Source organism: Apodemus sylvaticus, chromosome 4, assembly GCF_947179515.1.
Source record: "Apodemus sylvaticus chromosome 4, mApoSyl1.1, whole genome shotgun sequence".
Lineage (NCBI taxonomy): Eukaryota > Metazoa > Chordata > Mammalia > Rodentia > Muridae > Apodemus > Apodemus sylvaticus.
This window is the reverse complement of record NC_067475.1, coordinates 115,687,391-115,707,014: the sequence shown is the minus strand read 5'-3', so window position 1 is coordinate 115,707,014 and position 19,624 is coordinate 115,687,391. Positions and strand designations below refer to the sequence as shown.

At 45.7% G+C, this 19,624-nt stretch overlaps 1 protein-coding gene across 5 annotated transcripts in view; it reads left to right on the top strand.

The window, feature by feature from the left end:
- LOC127683357 (uncharacterized) overlaps positions 1-19,624 on the top strand; it is a 58,972-nt gene that overhangs the window by 3,244 nt on the left and 36,104 nt on the right. The window contains exon 2 of one of the 5 annotated variants that reach the window (XR_007977527.1): positions 1,538-1,746. The exons of the other annotated variants lie outside the window; for them this stretch is intronic. The gene's annotated coding sequence lies outside the window, so the exon portion shown is untranslated. Of the gene's footprint in view, positions 1-1,537; positions 1,747-19,624 lie in introns of those variants that run through there. 5 annotated transcript variants of the gene reach the window in all.

Genomic DNA, 19,624 nt, shown 5'->3' with positions numbered 1-19,624 from the left:
ATGAAATATTTAATGGAAACAGAGTTTAGGTAAGGAGATGACTGTCTAAGAATCCTAACAATAGTAATGGATGAAGCCTCTGAAACTGTAAGCCAGCCCCGACTAAATGTTTGCTCTGATCAGAGTGTCTCTTCACAGCAGTAAAACCCTAACCAAGACAGAGGCTAAAACCATTTCTGTCCAGTTGCAAAGTTCGTGTTGCTTTCTCCGTGTTAAAATGCAGATTCTTACCAGGAACCTGCGTGGGAGAAACTCTTAAGTTTCCACCGGCCCAGGAAACCTGAGCAGGACCTCCAAGCAGGGCTCCTCAAGCACCAGAGACAAGAAAACTTCTGCTCTTCCAGAAGTTTCACTGTAAGGCAAGCCAGTTATGAAAAACTTGGCTATAGCAAAGCTTCTGGCTCAAGAGGAACAAAATAAAATGGTGCTTCGATGATCGTGGCAGCAGGCAAGGAGAAAAGGATACATAGGGTCTTTCCCCACCAGAAAACAGAGTGCGAGGGCGAGGCTTTAGCAATAGGGTTTTAGAGAAGTTTGTAAGATCGTTTCTATGTGCAGAACGTGGTAAGCCTACCAAGCCCATTGCTTCTAAATACCAAAGATTACAAACCCAGGACGCCAGGAATAAAACAGGTCATTCCATAACTGGGGAAGCTCACTGCGGACTGGGGAGACCTTGGAGCTCACTCTAACTTTTGACACTCTCAGTGTTCTAAGACAAAAATGAGTATTTATAATTCTCAGAAAAGTTCCTCTCCCCTCCCATCCCCTCTCCCTCATTTTTCATGGAAAAAATTCCTTTTGGATGCTAGATTGGCGAGGGGGGGCGTGTTGGAGGGGTGTGTCTGGGGTATTTCTGAGAAGTAAGTGTTACCGGGGGTAGAAGATGAGCGCCTATGCCTTTACATCCTCCCCTGTGCAATTCCCAAGGGACCCTGCTAGGGGACCCTGTGGGGGATGGGAAATCACCATGCTTAGCTGTATTCCTGAGGCAGATGGTTAGAGTCCCAGTCATGCATGCCAACAATACTTGTTCCAGTGTGTGTACCCAAATCACTCTTTTATTCTACAAATACCTGTAAACGGTCCTATGTTGCAATTGGGTACATAAAATGAGCTGAATGCTCTCCCTTCACAGAGACGGAGTCAGAAAATGATGAGCAGTAAAGTTTGTCTTTATCGACATGGGCATAAGCTAGGAAACATCCCACAACTGGCACATTCAGATTGGGTGGGTCTAGTAAGGAAATATTACCTTAAAGTCTGTAAGACCAGTGAGGGGTAGCCTTGCAAAGAGCCAGGGAAAAAGGCATTCTGGACGTAAAGACTTTAGGGAGGCGTGTGGAAGGCTGGTGTTGGGATCCTAATTAGAATAGTAGTGTTCTACTTGCAGAAACTGGAGAGACAGAGGAGTTCTGGCCCAAGATTAGTTCAACTTCCAGCTCGATGCACTGGATATCCATCCACCAGGAACTTTTGAGCAGGAGGGAGTGTGCCCTCCTGTGTTCTAGAGCTCCTTCCTGTGTTCCTCCCCCAGTTATTCAAGTTGTACGGTCCCGTGGATGTGCTCGGTTCTGACATCAAGTGACACTGGGCAAGGACATTGTGTGATGGGCACGGGCTGCTGCTGGCATCCATCCAATGTGTGTCGTCGTTGTCGTCGTCGTCGTCGTCGTCACACCTCCGAGACATAGGCTGCCCTGGTGAGGGAAGAGAGGGTTGGCACAGACAGGTGAGAGCACGTGACTGGCAGAGCTATCTGTTTCTATGGCCCCGGGTCTGGCATGGAGCAGGGGCCAGGAGTCCTCACAGAACTCTCCGGCCTGTGTTGTCTGTCTGCTTTGTACTGTATTCTTGGAGGAGGAATAGGCAGACTGAGGTAGAGGCCCCCAAACCACTTTATATTTCACATTCTGTCCTGTCACCTGCATACAGTACTCCCTGAGGTGTGAGGGATAATTTAGATTACTAGTTGCTAAAATTATTAGCCTCTTAGTGGTAGCTGGTGAGTCAAACCGAGAAACACATTTTTTTTTTTAAATGGCCTTGCCACTGATGAATAGAAAAATCACTTGCTTTGTTTCTTCTTTAAAATACATCAACTTATGGTGAATTTAGCTTGAAGCAAATGGATTCATGTTATCATCATATTAGTGTCCTGACCCCAGAGCTAGAAATCTCCTAGCCGATAGAAGGGACACAAGCATTTAGCTTAGCTTTTCTCATGAGACGTCTCACAGCGATGGGTTTGAATCCAAAGCCAGGAACAGGAAATCTTCCGGTTTCAGCCCCCTGATTTTCTAGACAGTTGCTCAGGGGATTCCCTTACTGGTGGGGAAACAAAAGAAGGAACTTGGAATTCTGCTGGACAGCTTCTAGAGTGAGAAATGACTTTTCTTTCTTTTTTTTTTAATCGAATGTTGGTTTTTTTCTATATTCTTTGTTTACATTTCAAATGATTTCCCCTTTCCCAGTTCCCCCTCCCCATAAGTCCCATAAGCCCTCTTCCCTCTGCCCATTCCCCAATCACCCCCCCCCCACTTCTCTGTCCTGGTAATCCCCTACTTTGCTGCATCAAGCCTTTCCAGGACCAGGGCCCTATCCTTGGAAATGATTTGATATGTGAATTGTGTCTTGGGTATTCAGAGCTTCTGGGCTAATATCCACTTATCAGTGATTCCATTCCATGTGTGTTCTTTTGTTGTGAATGAGTTACCTCACTTAGGATGATATGAGAAATGACTTTTCTTAAAACACTTTCACATGAGAAATTTCTAGAAAGAAATGCCCTCTTGATTGCTCCCTCTTACCGGCTCACCTTCCAGCATATCCCAACATATTTAGGATTCTGCAAAAAGAAGCTGGAAGTTCCTGTTACAGGGGGTCACATCTCGAACTGAAGGAACCAAGCTGCCAAAAACAAAGCCAGGGCACCTGAAACTGATTGGCTTTCTAAGAGCTGCCCATATTTATTTGCTTACAAAGTAGTATAGGCACACACGGGGGCAATGGTCTCAGTTGATCCAGTCTCTTTTATTTTCTTATTTTCTTTTTGTCTTTATTTTTAATATAAGAAACTTATTAGCAATACTTTTATACCTCTTCTTTAAAAAAATGTCATTTCTTTTCTGGAAAGGTTTTTTAAAATCGTTTTCACCACCAGTGTGATAGTGGTGTAGGCCACCCACCTGCACCACCCACCCAGCACTGGGGAAGCAAAAACAGGTGGGTCTGAGTTTGAAGCCAGCCTAGTCTACAGAGTGAGTTCCAGGGCAGCCAGGGCTACCCAGAGAAAACCCTATTTTACAAAACAAACCAGCAACAAACAAATCATTTTGACCAGTCTAGGTATTTTGATGTGAGGTTTTTTTTCCTCCATCATAAGGAACCTAAGCAGCTTTTGTCCCAGATTGGAGGTGAGGGAGAATGGAAGTATTCAGAATCCTCCAGAAGTTTTGCAGGTGAGAGACCGAAGGCACGGAGGCACGGTCTGAAATTCTCAGGCTGGTCTCCATCTCCCCGTGCAACTGCTGCAAAGAAGTGAAACCACGCTAGATAAATAGATAGTATGGGATCCCAGAAGGGACGCTGTGCCTGTAATACACAGAAGCACTGTTAGAGGAGAGCTCTGCTCCATTGTCAGTGATAACAATAATTAAAGGGCTCTGGAACCTCAGCGCTCACCCCTGGGATGTTTAATAGTAATTATTGGTAATTACATATTATTATGTCAGAGATATATAATCATATAATTGTTATTATTAAGTATGATGTTGGCCATTGAGGTTTCAACCCCTTCTTCATTTGTGGGTCCGCTGTTGGGCTGGTAATTGAGATAATAGAGGCTAAGGTACAGAGGAGGGAAAGTAATTGGGTGAGGCATGCTTGCCTGGCTCCTCCAGAACCCCCGGAGTCAGCCGCCTCTCTACCCCAGTGGTTTGGTTGGCATCTCTGGCTGACCCAGGAGAAAATGATTCTCAAAGAATTTCTGGCACGGAGGGTTCTGGCTTCATCCCCCTCCCCCACGGCCTCTGCAGACCGTCTGACTGTGGCATTGCTCGTGGGCAGCTTGTGTAGCATCCTGCCTTCATTTTTATTTTGGGTGGGTGACTGGGAACAGCAGAATTGGCGAGGGGCCACAGAAAGAGAAAGAGTAGACAGGACACTGTGGGCCCCGGAGGGGGAGGGAGGGCAGTTCCCTAAATGTTTCACCTTGGGTCATTTTATTGATTCTTTCAACAATGCTGTGAGGGGAGGCTAGAGTGCTCAGAGAAGCCACCTTTTGGGTTTGTCAAGAAAGACCCCGAGTTTTTGCGCTCCACGGCCCTGGCGTTACCTTCATCTAGTGTGTCTGTGGGGTCGCAGTATCTTTCAGAGGCAGTCTAGAACATTGGACAGCATGTGCAAACCATCCACAGCAGGGCCTGGCTTGGGAAGTGTTCAGTGACTGAGAAGGCTTGGTAGGTGGCCCACAGAGAGCAAGGCCTCAGAGAGAGCAGAAGCTCACTCTGCAGGAGTGAGCAGTGAAGAAGGACATAGCAGCCTGTTTCCATATTGTGGGGAGTGCCCTAGTGAGAGGCTCTCGAGGCCCTCGAAGGTGCCTATCCTGTGAAACGGCCTTCTGGGAGCCCCGGGGTGATCAGTTGAGCAGCTCTTTCAATACAGTTCTGTTTTCAGCAGAGCCCTAGACAAGCTGAGGCTTGTTTGCCTCGTCTTGAGTGTTGCCCAGGTCGCAGGGAGGGAGTTGCTAGGCAATGACTGGGAAGCGTTCCACAGAGCAGTGGATTAGCCAGGGAGGCGGGCAGGTTCGGTGGGAAGAGCGGAGCCCGGGAGGCTCGGGCGCGGAGATGGGTGGGTGTGGCTGGGCTGGGCTCACCTGGAGCAGCTCTGGTCTCCAGAGAGGTGAGGTGAGTCGCAGGAAGAGTTACACACAGACGCGATGCCCCAGGTGTAAACAGCCTAGTTACCTAGCTTGTTCACAGTATCCTTCCAAAGGCTCAAGTGAACCCATCCCCCAAGATAACACAAATCTAGGGAGAGAAGAAACAATACCATTAGCCCTGGGCTAAGGTGTGATAAAATCTCTCTTCCTGGAGAGAAAACCCTTCAAGATTAGACTGAAGAAAGATTTGAGTGAAGAAAAATAAAGGATAATCAGGCTTCTAAGTATTTTATTTCTCTGGCTTTTTTTTTTTTTTTTTTTTTTTTTTTTTGTCTTGAGGACTTAAGAGTATTCTCAAACATTTGTGTTTAATTATCGCCAGCTCCCTTCAATAGAAATACAGCAGAGACAGAGCCAGTCTCCTGTAATGTGAGCAAAGTCACTTTTAAGATAAGTTGGTTTTGTGTGTGCATGTGTGGTGTGTGTGTGACTAGGATTGAACCTAGGTCCTTATCCATGCCATGCAAGCGCTCTTCCATAGGTGCACATCCTTCTCTAGGACTGAGCCTACGTTCTTATCCATGCCATGCAAGCGCTCTTCCACAGGTGCACGTCCTTTTCTAGGACTGAGCCTAGGTCCTTATGCATGCCGTGCAAGCGCTCTTCCACAGGTGCACGTCCTTTTCTAGGACTGAGCCTAGGTCCTTATGCATGCCATACAAGTGCTCTTCCACAGGTGCACATCCTTTTCTAGGACTGAGCCTAGGTTCTTATCCATGCCATGCAAGCGCTCTTCCACAGGTGCACATCCTTTCTAGGACTGAGCCTAGGTCCTTATGCATGCCGTGCAAGCGCTCTTCCACAGGTGCACGTCCTTTTCTTCCCCTCTCCTTTTTTATTTTGAGACATTATTTCACTAAGTTATCCCAGGCCGGCCTTGAACACACCCTACAGTCCAAACAGACCCTGAACTTGTGATTCCCTCTTGCCCCTGCCTCTCAAAACTGCAGTTACAAGCATGGCAAACAGGTCTGCCTGCCGGCAGGTTTTGCCTTTCCTTTCTCCCCCAGTCTCTCTGCATTGCTAAAAACCCTTAGATTACACTCCTAAAGCGAGCCCCCAGCGTCTAGTCCCTTATTTGGCCACTTCCTCCTCCCGAGGCTGACTACCAAGGTCCAGCTATCAAAATATTGAAGTCCAACAATCAAAAGCCCCCTTTGGCCACCTTAATTAGCATGCCCAACCAAAATCAACCAACTTAGCCTAAAACCTCTATAAGCTGACATTTACCTATGGGCCGTGTTTGTCTCCTCTCTATCCAGACCTCTATCCAGATGCAATCCTTTGTGTGTCCTCCCCAGCCTCCCACCCCCAGGCAAATGTCTGTCCCCTCTCTCCTTTGTTCCTTCCAGGGCCCCTCATCCTCTGTTTCCTGTCTTTGACTCTTATTCCCTGACCTTTGTTCCTTTGGGAAAAATAAATCTTTGGACTAAGAACTTAGTCTTGGGGTGTCTTGTGCTGACTTTGAGGTCCTTTGAGGTCTATGCCACAAGACCCACCCAAGATAAAATAATGTTCTTAAATCATTTTTTTTTTTTATGTCTCCAACTTAGTGCTTCTGTCTCTATTATGGGATTAACCAGACTTCATTTCGTTTTAGTAGATATGCATATTTTACAACCTTCCAGAATAAGAATAAGATATGCTTTTTCCTATTTTGTTGTGAAAGTGTGTGTGTGTGTGTGTGTGTGCGCGCGCGTGTGTGTGTGTGTGTGTATGGTGACCATACATATGGTCATGATGAACAGGAGGTAAATTTACCCAAGGATGCTGGGAACTGAACTCAGTTCCTCTGGGAAAAGACTGAGGCATTCTTAGTTGCCAAGCCCTCTCTCCAACCCCAGAAGGGAAATTTAGAATCCAAGTGAGGAACTGGCCTGGGGACAGGACAGCGGAAGCAGGGAGTAATACTTTTGACCAGTTTGTCCAAAAGTAATTAACACCAAGTACTCTTAAGAAGCACTGACAGAGCTCTAGGCAAGTCTGGGCTGCTTTGGCAGCATTGGCAGCACGTTAACAGGAAGACTGCCTTTTGGAGTGGCCACCACCCTCAGGCCTAGTCTCAGGCTATCACGCCTTAATTGCTGTATCACATGATGTATCCATGCTGAGCCGGAGGAGGATGTGCTTCCTTTTGTTGGCTGACTGCAGGTTGTTTCAGGGACAAAGAGGTGTGGCCATGAGACCTAGGAGAGTCAGATGATTGATGCTGGGGTTAAAGAGACAACAGGGTCATTCCAACTGGATCTTTTGACTTTTGAGGGTCAGGACAGGGGCTTCAATGATGGCTGTGGGACAGCCGATTCGTACAATTACCTATATTGGTCTGTGTGTTAGTTATGTCTGTTGCTGTAGCAAATTAATCAGCTCTAAACCTCGCCCCACCCCCTATGCTGTGCAAGTTTCTCGATACCTGCCCCAATGCTCTGGATTCTCCAACGAGAGACACACTCACACAGCTTTATAGTTAATATGCCTTAAACAGCTCAATGGCTGGGCAACTCTTAAACTTCCACATTGCTAACACCTCCCCTGCTATACTCCTGAGTTTTTACTTACTAAAATCTGTATTCCATCTTTGCTACCCTGGACCCAATGAGGGGGTGGCAGTGGTGCTGGGGCTGCTCTTCCCTGCTCTTATGTGATTAGTACACCTCATCTTCCTGCCGCTCTCCAGCCCGGATCTTATTCCTTTCCTGGCATGGCAATTCTGCTTCTTCTTCAGTCCCCTTGCCCACGCATCCTAAAGTCCTATCTCTGACTCCCTGCCTAACCATTGGCCTCTGGCAACTTTATCCACCAATCAGAACCAGCTGGGAGCACGGACCCTCAACATCTTACATGAGGGATTCTCCTGCAGTTTGGGAACCCAAATAACATAATACAAGCATTAAACCAAATCCACCACAGATATCTCCTGTTCTATAACCAAATACCCTACAAGAAGGTGACTTAAGGGAAGGAGGTTTTGGTCGTTGTTTCCACTGTAGTTTGGGCTTTGGTTGTTTACTTTGTTTTACTTGTTATGGTTTAAGAACTGACTGAGCTCATCTTGCTGGGAACTATGGTGCTAGGAGCCTGTGGCTGTTAGTTACACTGTATCTGTCAGGAAGCAGAAAGATGAAACCGGCTCAGTTTGTTCCTTTCTTCCTTCCTTTCTTTTTCTTCCTTCCTTCCTTCCTTCCTTCCTTCCTTCCTTCCTTCCTTCCTTCCTTCCTTCCTTCCTTCCTTTCTTTCTTTCTTTCTTTCTTTCTTTCTTTCTTTCTTTCTTTCTTTCTTTCTTTCTTTCTTTCTTTCTTTCTTTCTTTCTTTCCTTTTTCCTTCAGTTCAGTATTCCAGCTGCTGGATAGTATCCTCTCTACCTTCACAGTGGGTCTTCCTTAGTGAAACCTCCCAGGGACACCCTAATGGCCACACCCAGAGATGTGTCTCCTGGGAGATTGGATCCTGTCAAGCTGACAGGATCAACTATCATATTCTTGGAAAATCAGTTGTGTCTCACATTCATCAATTTAAACAATGAAACAGGAAAACACACCTGCATTGCCTATGCAGACATAGGCTCACTCATCTAGACAGTGAATTCACAAATTCACTGGTTACGTCCAGATTTCAGAAAAGGTACCCAGAGGCTTAGCAACCTTCATCGCTGCACTCTGCAGACAAGACCCAAGAAGTTCTGATGACAAAGAAACTGATGACTCTTGGTACTGATCCGTGATGATAGATTTATATTTCCAAGTAAGCAAGAAAAGTGGCCATCCGTTAGCCTTGTTTCCTTTTCTTGGTCAGAAGTGAGGAAAACATACCTCTTCCTAGTGCTTTGAGACTCCTAACCAGTATCACAAGGATTATCACCAGAAAGCCAAAGAATGACAACCAGTTTGAGGTTTTAGTGTGGTTTTGAAAATGTTTAGGGAATGACTAGCTGTCCAAGCCAGGTCTATTTTGCTCGTGACTATTTTGGTGGTCTCTAAAAGGCAATAATTGAAATATCTTTGACTTTGTAACATATAATTTCTCCATAACACAAACTCTAAATACGTTCCTCTTGCTTCATTGGAAGTTTGTTGCTACAAGTGCGGGCCATGTGGTCTCATGCACATAGCATGGGGGAGGTCCTATAGGCAACCCCCCCGGGGGGGGGGAGGGCACCCGGAGAAGCCTGACTAATTCACATCTGTAGATGCTCACTTTGAGTCAGAGACAGAAGCTAGGGTTTAAAGTCACACACACACACACACACACACACACACACACACACAATACACATATACACACATACAGGCACCCCACCCCACACAGACACACACACACACATACACACACACTAGGACACTTGTTATAATTACATGGTAGAAACACAGTGTGTTGGGAATCAAATGTTGATTAATGTTAATTTTAGGATAAACAGAAGAGGAGAAAGACAGGAAAATCCAGTGGACTCCAAGGATAAAAATATTCTCGAGTTGAGACTCAGCATCTATGGCTGCACAACCCAATAATTACTTCTGAATCGTGATTACCTGTTCTTATATAATTAACTCTGAGGTTCACTGGAATGGTTAGAACTTCTGTCCTGGAATGTACCGATCTCTGTGGTTCACAGACCACTGGACCAAAATACAGTAATATCCACACATTCCACCCGGCCCATATAGAACAAGTGTCCTCTTTCTCTGGAGTACAGGAGGGACAGTGTTCATTAGAGACTAAATCTGCTCGGATGGTAATGACAGCAGCAAGATTGTCAAGGGTGATGCGATCTCTGAAGGGGACTCGGAGGTACTTGTAGCTTCATTTAATTAAAGCCTCCCATCTTAGACTCCCTCTCTCTGCCTCGCTTGGGAAAGCCTAGAAAAGAAAATGTTAATCAGCCCTTCAGCTGCCTAGCGCTGATTAGTACAAGCTGTGTCCAAAATAAAGCGAGAGTGAGAGACCCAGGGGAGAAGAAGAAAGATCTTCCAGTCTATGAACATGAAAGAGTTGTAAATGCCTGTAAACTCAAACTGCGCTGAGATGAAATGGAAGTCGAGGGTGGGATGGGGTTGGAGAACCAACCATGTGCGTTCTTCTCTCACGGAGACGAGAAGAGAGCCTGTCTATCGCTCATTGTCTCCAGAAGCTATTGCTCGTCGCTTAGCAGTAGCCATGTTCACTTCCATGGTAACAGAGCTGTGTCTGTATTTGGGGAATCCACCCTCTTCCACACTGTCATCTGCCTCAGAAGAAAGTCTTGCTTCTTTTGGGTATCAGTTTAGGCAAAACTGCGTGGTACAGTTTTGACACATGGAGGAAGGCTTTTGATGGGATGAAGTTCTCTGGGAAGGCTTATTTTATTCTATTGTATGTGTGTGTGGTGTATATATGTGTGTGTGGTGTATGTGTGTGTGTGTGTGTGGTGTTGTGTATGTATGTGTGTGTGGTATGGTGGATGTATGTGTGTGGTGTATGTGCACATTAATGTGTGGCTACGTGGAGGCCAGAGGAGGATGTTGGATGTCTCCTCTGTCCTCTATCGCCTTCTGTCTTGTTCCATTGAGATGGGCTCTGCCACTGAACACGAGGCTCAATATTGTGTGTCTACACTGGTAGCCCAAGTGTCATAGAAACCTTTCTTTTTCTGCCCCACACAGTGCTGTCATTACAGGGATGTGTGCAACCATGATTGGCTTTTTTTTTCTTTTTTATGCAGAGGTTGGGGATTCAAACTCGGATCCTCATGTGTGACTGCAGATATTCTCACTCACTGAACCTTCTCCCTATACCCAGAGGGTCTACCTTGTGTTTTCTTTCTTAAAGAAGATACGATCAGGACGACGGGGTACCTTCAGCTCTGTTGATAGCACGTATCTTCATATGGTAATGGACTTGGCTATTTTACTCCCATGAGATGAGGTAACATAACAGGCAAACAACAAGGAGGACCAAGCAGTGGGGACATCAAGGGGTCTGTTACCTCTCCTTGGAGCGCTTCTGCCTGAGAGTAACTCCCTTGTTGCTTATGGTAATTGAGTCAGGGTTCCCTATCTGGTGATGAGACCCTCTCAGCCAATATAACGCTTTCTTAGTTGGGTTGTATTTCTTTTTATATCAAATCTACTTTTCTCACCATGCCAGGAGTTTCAGATCCTTAGAAAGGCATCTTCTGATTAGGACTGATGAGGATGACAGTAACCTGTGCTTGTCTAGGCTACCTCCGTAAAATACATTAATCCTTTACAATAACTCAGGGAGTCAGACTAAAGGGAGATAATCATTTCTGTTTTCAAGATCAGGAAAACAACTCTAGGAGGTGAAACAACTCATAGGACATGTCCAATCAGAGTGTCGATATGAAAGCAAGGATATGAACTTACATTCGAAGAGAACTATTTTATTGGTGAGGGACAGTAAAAAAGATTTATAAACCTGAACTTAAGACACTGCCAGCAATGGGTCTAAATTCTCACCCAACCTCCTTTAACCTCTGGAGTCTTAGACAAGTTCTGTAAGTCTCTCCAAACTTTGGCATCCTCTCTTCAAAGGTGACAATGATAAAATTCATCCCACCAGGACATTTCAAAACCTTAGATGAACAACTGTACTTGAAGTATAGAAGCCAGTGGCTGGCACACAGTGGATTCCCTACCCTTAAAAAAATGTTCAACATTAGGCAGGCATTGTGGGAAGTCTGTCCTTGCAAGTATTGTTCAAATTAATTTTTTAGGTCAGCATGCATAGCAATAGGCTTCATTATTCAGCTTTTTAAAGATAAAATGGGTAACTCTGAGTGCCATTCAAAGCAAAAGACTCAATAGAAGCCATTATATCTAGAAACCATTTAAAAAAAAAAAAAACAAGAAAAACATATCCAACAAGAGGAGGCGCTTTGGAAGTGTTTCTGGCTGGTGGGTAAGAAAGGCAAGTGATGGAAAACAGGATCACACTTAGTAGAGAGGAGGCTGGGTAATTTATGTGGGAATGAAAATAAGGGCATAAAAACAGGCCAGGAAGGAGCTGGCAATGTACAAGTATGGAAGAAGAAGCCTGGGTGGGTGGAGGGGCTGCAGTGGCAGGCAAGCTACACGTAAGGTGGTTGCGTTTTGTTCTTATTAAGAAAAGGCAATAGTAGCCCTGGAATTCACAAACAAGCACCTAGCATGTGGGGCCTGAGAGAGTGGAGTCTCCGGCCCCATCCAGCTTCCAGGCAGCCTCTTAGAGCACTATCTGCATTATTTTTTTTGTTGTTGTTGTTGTTTTGGTTTTTTTTTTTTTTTTTGTTATGTTTTTCCTACCTCTTAAGTGAGACTGGATAACTGAGGAGGGGTCTGAAGAAAACTACAGAGATGAGGAATAGAAGTGCTGAGGATAGGTGAACAGGTCTGAACAATGGGTTCAATTTCTCCTGTAGGTCCAAGGGCAAGCAATGAGCTTAACACAAAGTCATGTGTGGAGGTATTTTCTCTCTGACGTACCATATGTCAGGTGCTAAGGTAACCACTTGGTGATGAAACTAGTGATGTCATCTCTAGATGCCTTCTGAATATTCAGGTAGAGCACACTGCAAAACCCCTTTTGACACTAAGCACTGGAGAGTTGGGAATATCAGTCCTAGAGTTTTCTTTGCTCTAGTGCAAAGTGTGCTGCTTCCCCTTAAGGACGCTCGTCTCTTTCACACCCATCACTGCTTTGTCTTGTTTTACATAAAAATGTAAACATCTGTACATTCCTTTTCTGGTCAAACCACATCCTTTTTATGCATCTTTCTACCTCACTTTTTGTTCTGTGTTTCACTGGAAACCTGGCTGAAGGGAGCCAGCAATAACCACACTACTACCTGGCTCTCACACTGTCTTGAAATTTCCTCTGTCAAAGAAATTAGTCCATTGCATCTCAGTTAATCCTTACTCAAAGTTTCAAGATATAAGCAAATCATAGATATCAGTGATTCACAGATGACCTCTAGTCCATTTTCCTAGAGAGTCCTTATCCCCAGCGGGAGTCTGTTCTTTTCTTTACTGCCCTTTCTTCTCTTTACATCCTGGCCATTCAAATTACCACCAGAGGCAAACATTAACAGATGAGATGCAAAAAGTTCATTCTAAAGCTCCTCCAGCCAGTTTGGCTTTCCTATGGGTTCGGTGCCTGAGGCATCTGCAGACTAACCGCCTTCAGAGAAGGGACAGTTAAAAGCTGAGAGGCGAAGGTTCATAGCCTGACCTGTTCTTCTGGGGTCTGATAGTACTTCTTGAAGTTTTTCCGTAATAACCCATCTTCAGATCTGACTTGCTGGTTTCTTTGAAACCAATTGTTTTCTGGCCTGGTGCCTCAAGAATCCTCCCAGGAAATGTCGGTGAGGGTGGCAGTGATTATGACAAGGATCGGGTCAGGGAGGATCTTCATGAATCTGCCTGGGAATTAGGATGTTAGCTTCTTAGTCTATACTTTTGCAAATCCCTCCAGGGAGGCTGTGTCTTCCTGTACTGCCTGTGCTAGCATTTGGGGAAGGACACGTGCGTGCCTGGTGAACTCAGGTCCTCGGCTACCTGGTTTGCTCTCTCTCTTTTCCTTTAAGTCCATTGCTAGCTCTTTACCATTTTCCTCTCTGACCAAAGTCTTCTTTTTCCCCAGCAGCCGCAATTTAATTGTGTCCTGACTCTTTCAGTCTTAAACTTTTGGAGTTAACGAACTGTAATAATCAGTGTGATGAGCAAACTTTTACATTAAAAAGCGATGTCACATCTGTTAGAGAATCCACACCTGAGGCAATGATTAAAAGCACTCAGTGCTCACACTGAAGTCTCCATCATCCTGAAAGGGATGTCGATGTATACAGGTTTTGTGCAGAAACCTGGACCGCAATCCTTGTATGTATGTGTCTGATCATACATGCAATAATGGAGAGCAACTGATAGTTTTAAAATTAGTTTCTCCTTCTGCTTTTCCTACTGTCTCTCCTTTGCTGAGCAGGTACCACAGTGAGCTATTGTGTTTCCTGATCTCAGGGGTCCTCAGCTGGCGAGACGTTCATCCCTCATCTGTGTTTGGAAGGTTATAGTCTGCCCCCCCCCCATTAATCATTTTATTCATTTACATTTCAAATGATGTCCCCCCCACCCAGGCTACCCTTCCACAACCTCCCATCCCATCCCCTTCTCTCCTCCCTCTATGAAGCTGCTCCTCCACCTACTCGCCCAGTCTCTCCTCCTCACTGCTCTAGCATCCCCCTATGCTGGGTCACCAAACCTCCACAGGACCAAGGGCATTCCCTCTTGTTGATGTCAGACAAGGCTATCCTCTGCTACATAGGTTTCTGGAGCCATGGGTCCCTCCATGTATATTCTTTGGTTGGTGGTTTAGTCCCTGGGAGCTCTGGTGGTCCAGTTAGTTGATATCGTTCTTCCTGTGGGGATTCAATCCCCTTCATCTCCTTCAGTCTTACCCTCTAGCTCGTCATTTGGGGTCCCCAGGCTCAGTCCGATGGTTGGCTGTTGGTCAGATGCTGATAGAACCTCTCAGGGAACAACCATACCAGACTCCTGTCAGCAAGTGCTTCTTGGCATCAGCAATGGTGTGGGGGATTTGGTGCTCTCCTCTTTGTCGGGTATTTGGCTAAAATCATTGGTTGGATGTTGGGAGCCTCTCACTTCCCTGGAGTCTGGGATTTTCCAGTGGCTACCCCCAGGTCCCCACTGCTACATGTTTCTATTCAATTTCCTGACCCTCTGCAGCCCTACAGGCAAAGAAACTCCGGAGACCTAATCAGGGAGCATGAAGGAAAAAAATGAAAAGCCAGGAAAGATGCTAAAATGTCAATTATGCACCCATGATATCACTACTTATCTCCCCTGGCAACGATGGGTTGTGAAAAGGATAGGCAGAGCAAAGGACAGTGTAGTCAGGGGCTCTAGCCCGGTGCTGCTCACCGGCAGCCTCCAGCGTGGAGGGTCGGGTGTTAAAACCAGACAGCTGGAGCCTCTCTGTTTTGCAACACACACAGCTGAGGTTTGTCTTGGAAATTGGCTCTCTCTCTTTCCAAAAACTTCAGATCACCCTTGGAATATAAGTAATGACATCCCAGGATCGAGAATGCTCTTGTGCCCACAGAATGCAGAATGACTGACTGTCTGGGTGTGCCTGTGAGTTTCGAATTCAGCATGACTGACATTTTAAATAAAAATCACCTAGCCTGGTTTACCATATGTCTGAAGAAAATACTGTAAAAATGGAGTGCGGATCTTTGCAATTCACTTTGGAGCAAATGCATCTGCTGTCTCGAGTCTGAGATATTTATTTCTCCTTATTTTAAGTGTGCCCAGTTCCATCTTTCCAGATGCGTGTCAGAGGCACAAGTAAGAAATGGAAAATAACCTCTCAATTATTTGAACATGCAGCAGATACAGGGTTTTAGAAAATGAGAAGAGAAAATTTCAGAGAAAACAGGTGAAATACCCATGTCCCAGGTGTTAGAAACCCTCCTTCAGGGCTTCCGAGACACCTGCTGGGAGGCATCCAGTTACATTGTGCCTGGTGTCATCTGGGAAGCTGTGGTCCCACACAGTGAGGGAGCTGGATAGTTCTGGCCTGGCTCTCTTATCTTGACAATGACAATGAAAAGAGGTAGAAAATAAATGCAAAACAATACAGTGTTGTAGAAGCTACTCGTGGAAGCTGACCCCGCCCCAGCTCCCGGAAGCTAGGGAGTGAGGGCAGGAAGTGCCTCTCCCTGGCTGTTGGTGCAGCAAGCCCCTCGTCCCTCTTTACTCCATCGAAGCCACGTGATCGGAAGGCACAGATATCACTTTGTTGCCTCCTCGGGGAGGTGGAGCCTGCTTGGCCACAGCCAGCCTCCGGTTGCTCTAGTCTCCTAGCAGATTTGCAGCACCCTGGCTTCCTGTGTAGCCTGGCGGTATCCAGGGGCCAGGCTCTCAGTGTTCCTGGAGCCCCAGAGGACTCCGAGGGCACTCCACACTGCCAGTGTCACAGTAGATCTGTCCATCCAATCAAACAGTTGTCATGACGTTGGAGCTGGTACCACCCTGACTTGTCAGTGTCTTTTGAGGAATTTTGAAAAGCCGATTTAGTCAATATACTGAGGCTGGCACTGGTTCCACCAGCTACTGCTTGGTCTTAGGCCAGTATTTTTGCCCTCCTCAGACTTTATGGGTCGTTCAAACCACGAAGCCACCTTACCATGGATTCTTCCAATAAGCAGACACTCTTTCTTCCCACTATGGGAATCCTTGAATTTCACTTGTAAACGCCTCAAAAAACAAAGCACAACACAACACAACAACAACAACAACAACAAAAGCATTCATTTTAAGATGTCACTAGTAGGCTTAAGGACTCTATGACTAGCAGTTTGTCAAGATGGCTTAGCTCCTGCCTATATCCAGTGGTAATACTGGTGGCAGAGGGTGGTAACAACACAGAAGTCTTGAGTCCCGGTTCTGGGAGCTATTCTTTCCCCACAGAGCCTATTTCCCTATTTGTAGGTCACTATCAGATTGGATTAAGGCCCACCCTAACAATCTCACTAAAGATTTGCCTCTGAACACAGCTGTGTCCTGGAGTTCTGGGAGTTGAGGCTTCAACATTGGAATCCTGTGTGGCAAGATTCAGCCGTAGCATACTTCAGCAGTCTGAAGTCTATTTCCTAACTTGAGAGGGGTAGGGTGGGGATCTCAAAGGTCCAGGAAATTATTGACGAAACTGGGAATCAAGAAGAGGCTCCGCCCTCTGGCTTCTCCTGTGGGCGTGGCCAGGAGTCCACCTGGAGGCTGGGTCCCCCTAGGCTTTCCTCTCCTTTAAGGGAGGTGAACAGGACTGACTCTCTTCGGTGGTTCCTAGAAATAGTAAACGGAATCCGAATCTGCAAATTCCCTGTGGTTGTTTCCCTTTACCCCGTCGTGTGTATCGAAGGCTCATGCCTGATTGTTGGCAGTTTCTCTTTATACTGGAAATCAATTACCTAATCACATGGGTAGTTACCGTTTATTGAATTCCTGACATGTTTCCTGTCCGGCTGGTGCTAAGATATCAGTGTAAATGTTAACCAGTCTCCTCAACAATTTAATCGGGTCATTAATATTACTCTCACATTACAGGTAGGCAAAGGAAGACTATGAGAGGCTAAAAGAACATTGCCAGGGATTAGGGAAATCCAAAGCTGAACACAGGTCTACACAATAAACACACCTTTTTGGAATAACTGGAGGAATTTGAGTGTTGAATTGTTATTAGATAATGATATGGTATTACAGTTAAGTATCCCGAGTGTGGTTATGTGGCATTGTGGTCATGGAGGAGAATATTGTTCTTCCTAGGAGAGTCGTGCTGACCTGCTCAGCTGGGAAAGGTCCCAACATCTGATAAAATACTCAACTTTAGCAAATTAACAAGCATGTGGGTGTGCCGGCACAAATGCATAGTGGATAAGAGAAAGCAGATGAGACTTTAAAATAATGAGCATTCTCTATATGCTGATTATAATTTTTCTGTAGCTTTGAAATTTTTCAAAAACATAAACAGTTCATGGAGCCAGGCTCGTGCAGTGGAGCATACTGACAGTGCCTCCCTCGGACGGCAGAGATGGGAGGATTTCAAGTCCCACAGCAATCTATATCACATAACAAGCTTAGAGTCATCTTGGGTGACATGGTGACACTGGTTTTATAAACCCAAGGGCTAGAGATGTAGCACAGGGTTAGAGCACTCTCCCAGAATGCTCGAGGCCCTGGCGGTATCTTAGGATACAATGTTGTAAGGTGAAAGGCTCTTACACAACCTGCAGACTCTCACAAGCAGTGGCATACAGCCCAGGCACAACAAGCCCGGGGTCTAACATGTCATGTAGATGTTTCTCACTTGGGCTATGGGTCTAAGTCTTTATTAATGTGTGAGTCATTCTATGACTGCCCGTGCATCTGCCAGCCAACCACCCAGAGCCCAACTATTTGCCAACTCTGTCTCCAGTTATTGCGTTGGAGATTTTCACGAGCTTGAATTTAAGGGTTAGCACACATAGCAGCTGAAAGTGCAAAGTGCCCGGTGAGTTAGAACTTCAAATAAGGAAATTGCTTTGAATTTTAAGGTGTTAAATGTTTCAGTGGGACATAATTCTATTAAAGATTGACCATTGTTAATATTAAATTTAAATATAATTTGATATTCTGTATTTAACCTACTAGTGGTTGACCTGTGATCTAGTATCCTACAAGAGAGATCATGATCCGCTATGAAGACTAAATAGAGTATTAGACATCTCTGCCCCTCCTCCACAGTACACCCATACACAAACCTACAGGTTTGCTAACTGCTGTGATCCTGGATCTTCTGTATTCTAGCAGCTGTCTGAGCAGGAAGGGATGGGCAGATACAGGGAGGAAAAATGCCTCAGAGACTCACCAAGGCTGGGGTTGACCCTTGCCCAGCTACACACATAGATGCGCTGGCACGCTGCACAGCCTCTCATACAGCCAGTTACTGCATGGAGCTGATCTGGCAGAGTTTCGATCCTAGCTTTACTCCTCGCTGGTTCTGTGAACTCTCACCTGTATAATCCAGAAGACAACAGTTCCCTTCTTATGAAGGACTAATTGGTCGATATTTGCCAAGTGCTGGGGACGGTGCCCAGTGCATGGTAAGCCCTGTATAATAAGTATTTGCCCAATAAACAAATAATCTATTGATAGAGAATGTTTGGATTTCTGTGGGGTAGGACTGTTGGTCTAAGATCCCCAGGGCCTTAAGTAGCTCTGACTTGGTGGGGGTGTGGCACACAGTCTTTGGTAATAAGCTTGGTCCTATGGGTTCATTTCTTTCTGAGTACTTGGAGTGAAGGAAGTCTCAGAGGTAATATATAGGCAGAAAGGGTGGCAGCCTGCGGGAGTGACTTTATGCCCCTGACATAGCTGGTTATTGCTGTTTGGGAGGGGATATTAGTATGGTTTGCTTTGGGAACAGCCTCTTGACCTATCCCATTTACCGTGATACTATATTTATAGTGTCTCTTCTGATCTCCGATGCCTCCTTTCTTCCACTCAGATCCTTGTTTCTTTCCCTTTACTTAGCTTTATGTCTTGTCTCAGGATTTCTCCCCCCCTGCTCTCCTTTAAATTCCTTCATCCACTTTTGGTTTCGAAAAGGAAACCATCACTCAAAGAGTGTCGGGTGTTAACGGTGGGAGAGGTTGGCTGGCACCTCAGCCAGCCACACAAGAAAACATTCTTGAGCCTGGTCATCTCCGAGGAGACGAGACTCCAGATGCTGGCACGGGGTGCCACAGTGACTCACAATAATAGTTCTCCGGAGTAGATTTCCGAAAGTACAATGCCAAGTCAGAGCCAGGTCTCTTGTACATCCTCTCCAGACCTTGAAGGCAAATTATATGAAACATTAAATGATTGAGTCACAACTAGGAAAGCCATGGGTATTGTTCTCACAGTTAGGCGCGGCCAGTCCAGGGTGGGCAGAGCCACGCATCTTAACACCTGGGATCCACCTGCCACTGGCAAAGTGAGTTGTCTGCTTGAACTTGACCACGTGGCAGTTTGTATTATCCAAAGATGCCAGCAAGAAACTTCTCATCCAACGCAATCTTCTGAGTGCTCCCTTGTAGATCCCCATCAAGACACCATGAATCTGGGCAAACTTGTGATCACTTTCACCAATAGATTTGGAGGAAGAGACACTAAT